Below are 4,663 nucleotides of genomic sequence, written 5' to 3' on the forward strand. Positions count from 1 at the left end.
CTGTAGGAGATGATGACCAATAACTGGGGAGTGAGTCTTAAACCCCAATATTGTGAGATGACAACTGCTGTACAAATGCATAAGGAAGGAATAAACTTTATCTAAGGGAATATAAACCTTTTCATATAGAACTATGCTTTTCAAAATTTCTAAGTAGTGTGTGCACTTTTATTTCCTTCTACGGTCAGTTTTAATCCATCCTTCAGATTCTATTAAATTGAAAATATTATTTAATAACCTGAAAGGGGAGTTTTGTATCTATGGAGAGCGTGATTCTTGTTATTTTCCAGGAAAGAACGATGGGTATTAGGCCCTTGAGGGTAGGAAGATAAAGAGGAAACAGGAGAATCTGAAGCATCATAGCTTAAAAAGCATTTGTGTAAGGAGAAATAATTGCACCTTTCCTGTAGCCAAGTCACAGCCTGTCCCAGTAAAGGAGGTATTTTTATACTAGAGCCTAAATGTGACTTTGTTCTGGACTTAGTCAAGAATATTAAAAAGCTATGAAAAGTTGAGAGGTTATGAATTTTGCCATTCTCTGTTAAATCAACTGTTCTTCTGAGGGGCATTTGGCTGGGTCATAGAGAAATTTTGTTCTTCAAAGCAGTTTTTGCAGGACCAGTAGTTGGTACGAAATCATCCTTGTTTGTGCACAGATTAAGGATAAGATTTTGGGACCTTTATGTGTGTATTTTTTACTGATATACAAATTAGAGTGGCATGTTCTTCATTTAAACATCCTGTTTAGTTACTGAAAATGAATTTTTAAGGAAACTAGACATGTTAGTCAGTGCTGGGTTTAGTCTCTTATACTTTCAGATAAAAAATGAGTCATAAGAGAACTCTTTTTAATTAAAATACTACATTTTTGAGTTAAACCTTAGAGTATTATGACAAATTGTAGCAAAATGTAAATTTAAAACAACATTGGAGAGAAATCCTTGGTTTCAGGCTGAAAAAAGTATTTAAAATAGCCAATTTCACTGAGACATTCGAACTTCCATTTTAGATCAGTCTGAAACCACTGCAATTTGACTGGGTAACATGAAGTCCATGATTTACATAATTCCCTCCAAAACACAGTTTTGGTACTGGGCAGCAGGACCTGATGCTGAACAGCTGTGCAAATCTCAAGGCTTTCATATTTTAAGCAGAGTTCCTCACTTTGTCTGATTCATGTTGTCAGGCAATAAAAAGAGTTCGGGGGGAAATGGATCTTACGGGTATTTTGAGAATATTCATGCCTTCTTATGGGTTTCTAATAAAGGTACCTAATTTATGAGCTTAGGCAAGTTATGTATTCCATGGGGAGAGGTAAACTCCTAGTTTAGCTCTTAAATTGTCTCTGAAGTCTCCACAGTTGTAAAGCAGCCTAAGCACAGCACTGAGACTGGGTGCCTAGAAGTAAGAATTATGGATGCCTTCCTTGGATTCCTCAAAAGACGATATTTGTGTTTCAGATAATATTTTCAGTATTTAACAAGCAGGGGCTCATCTAGAATCCGGGAGGAACCAGCATGTTGTTTTCCAACAACATCTGGCAGTGCAACCTGTGGGAGGACCACGGTGTCTTGTCGCACGTTTCGCAGTTTATTGGATTTAAGTATCTTGTAGAATTCAAACCTGGGACACACGTGTGATATCCAGCAAAATTATAGTTATTCCTGTGTTTACAGGTTTAGGGAAAACAGGCAGGAAGATGGAGCTGGGAAGTGAGAAGGCTGACTGCTAGAAATAATTGCCAGCTGTGCATGCACAGGAAAGGGCAAGAACCTTGTGCCTTTATGAAAACCTGCGTTTAGAGCTGTTAAATAAAGGGGAGAGGCAGGAAGGGGAAGGAGTGGCTCAAGCAATTCTTAGCTGGATCTTTATGGCAAAGAAAGGCTAATTGTAACCACAAATTGAACTGGAGCAAAACAAAACTAATTATAGTTGGCTGGCAGTCTATATCTTGCATTTGTGATATACCCATTATAGGAGGTAGTTGGAGATGTAAGAACAGAGTATATCTCCTTTTCTTCTCTTTATATGGAATTTCCACTAATGAAGATGCTACAGAAGACTCTGCCTGAAAGTGAAATGCTAGCTCCTCAGCTGATGTAAATCACTGTAATCCCACTGAAGTCAACACTGCAGATTTAACATCAGGCTAATTGAAGTCAATGGAGCCAGGCTGATATACACCAGCTGAGGTAAATTCCCCAGTGCATTCTTTCTAGCTCTGGGGGTGTGTTTGGAGCCTGCTCTCTGGTTTGAGTCACAGAGAGACCCCAGCTGTACAGTTCTAACCAGGCTCCTTATTTAGAGCTGACCTTTCCTAAATTTCAGTTATAGTGTTGAGACTGGTGGTTTCAATCCGGGTTCATCCCTTCACTTAATTTGCAGAGTTTCTTTCATCTTCCTGGCCCTTGTGGTTGCATTCCCTTGTGTTTGCAGATTTTTGCTTTTTGGCCTGTGTTATCTAATTAGGCCTGATCTATTTAGCTGTCACAGAGTACAACAATCTGTAGCTAGGCTTCTGTTATTATTGATGGTAATATTGTATGGAAGGATCCCCAGATGGCGTTAAACATAGTCTTACGAACTCCTTTTCTGGCGTGTAAGCAAATGCTCTGTTTACGGAAGACCTGCTGTCTGATTTGGTCTCTCTCTTCATTATGCAGTGATCTTTGAGTAAAAGATGTAACAAATTGTGGATGGTCTTTTCTCACACTCTATAGCTGATGATAATTCATAGGGCAGAGTTTTTTTGGAGGAAGCAGATTTGGAGGGTTCAATTTCTGAAGGAGAAATTTTGCTTCAGGATGTTCGTGCTTCCTTCCAAGAGGAATGTCTGATATATCCAGATAACTCAGGCCATTCAGCCTTCTGACTTTTCTGTGAATGCCAGAGACCCTTCCCCTCCTGGGCATTGGGGAAAATGCTGAAGCAAAAGCCAGATTACACACATTTTCTTCAAAGGATGCTTTTGAGTGTGTGCAGTTGTACAGATAAATTTGTTAGAAACAACAAGGACAGCTTCTAGTGCTGAAGAGGTGTAATCTGAGCCTCAAAGGGTCTCTTTGCTAATGGTATGAATGACGTCAGGGCTGGCAGGGCTTTTCTGTCACAGCTCTTTGTGCTTCCTGGCTTGTAGGTTGGCCTTATTTGTTATTCTTGTGGGTTCTGGCAAGATAGGTTAGGTGTAGATAGCCAGGAAGAAATAGTAGCTTAATGCAGAAGAGACTTACTTAGAGTAAAGAGAGGAACTGAGTTTATAGTCTCAGGCTGTAGAGAACCTCAAACCTAGAAGTCCTGTTCTGAAGTAAATATTTTAATGAGTAGTTTTTTTGTTTGAAAACCATGTGATTTGCAGTGTGCCCACCTTTGTCTCTCCTCAAAGGAGATAACATGAAGACAGAGACTCCAATGAACTTTTGTCTAAGATAAGGATGTGACAAATGACTTCTGGGCTGGGTGGGAAGGATGCTCACATCACAGTTTTAGACACATGCAGAAATTAGCCACTTGATATAGACATTTGAAGTCTCTGTTATATTTGGCTTTTCACGGAATCACAGAATAGTTTGGGTGGAAAGAGATCTTAAAGATCATACAGTTTCAAACCCTCTTCTCCCTTTCACTAGAAAGAAGATTTTTAATATTTTAGTGTTGTGGAAACAGTAAAGCTTTGAAAATTCTGGGCAGAGGTAAGAGTGCATTAAGAACAGTTTTGAGGGCTGCATTAAGTGTGCTCACAAAAACATAGACATGCACTCAAACACAGGGTAGATTTGGGGTTCTGCCTTTCTGTGCAGTAGGTGAGACTGCTGCTGTAGATTTTAGAGTCACATGCAAGAAGCGTTCTGTGTCACCACTGCCTGTATTTTTACACTTTCTTTCAGGACATAAATACTAAGGACATCACTGCAACTCATGCATAGAGCCCCTGCTGTGAAGTGCCTTGGCTGCTAATGAGACCCTGTGTGATCTCTTATCGCTGGAGGGGCTGCCAGATGCCACTAGGAAGAGTCCCAGAGAACTGGTGATGAGCATAAGGCTTGTGAGAAGTAGTTGCTAAGAACAGTAGCTCCACAAGAAACTTTGGGTTTAGCAGTCGCTGCCTTCCAGATGGACAATACCTCTGTGAGCAGCTGCAGATGAAATCTTTGGGGTGAGGGGAAGGGAGGAGAAAATTCTGCAAGCTGCTGACACAATGAGAAGCCAGTCATTAAAGTCATAAAATGATTGAAAGAATGGTGAGAGTGCTTCTGCCTGAAATCATGACAAATGTTTTCTTCCTTGCTCCTTGGGAGAATTCCTGCTCTGCTGCATCCTGATATTTTTTCTCTCCTCAGGGGATGGTAGTCATGCTGCAATTACATTCTGGCTTTTGTGCTACCAGAGGGACTGATTTTATCTGCAGAAATCCTTGGGAAAACTCCTACGGCCTCTCATCAGCACAGGATCACCTCCTGAAAATGGTTTTCTGAAGTAGAAGTCGGGCTGTTGTCTTTCTAACTAGTTAGGAATGGAGTTTTGCTAGGCTGAGCACAAGTTATCTGAAAGCCAAAGGATTTACCTGGTCTGTCATTCCTGATGTTGGGAATGGGAATGTAGATGGGTCTTAGATATTTCATTTTATGTGGGAGAATTTTACCAGCAGCAAAGGCTGTGTCTGTTG

General features: G+C 40.4%; 1 long non-coding RNA gene across 1 annotated transcript; it reads left to right on the forward strand.

Moving 5' to 3' along the window:
- The first annotated feature begins 2,345 nt into the window (after window positions 1-2,345).
- Window positions 2,346-4,106, forward strand: LOC120754715 (uncharacterized). The gene is made up of 3 exons (XR_005701529.1): window positions 2,346-2,599; window positions 3,627-3,689; window positions 3,885-4,106. It is a non-coding gene; the product is annotated as an uncharacterized LOC120754715 (long non-coding RNA).
- The last annotated feature ends 557 nt before the right edge of the window (window positions 4,107-4,663 follow it).

The sequence above is a fragment of the Hirundo rustica genome, chromosome 6 (assembly GCF_015227805.2).
Source record: "Hirundo rustica isolate bHirRus1 chromosome 6, bHirRus1.pri.v3, whole genome shotgun sequence".
NCBI classification, from domain to species: domain Eukaryota; kingdom Metazoa; phylum Chordata; class Aves; order Passeriformes; family Hirundinidae; genus Hirundo; species Hirundo rustica.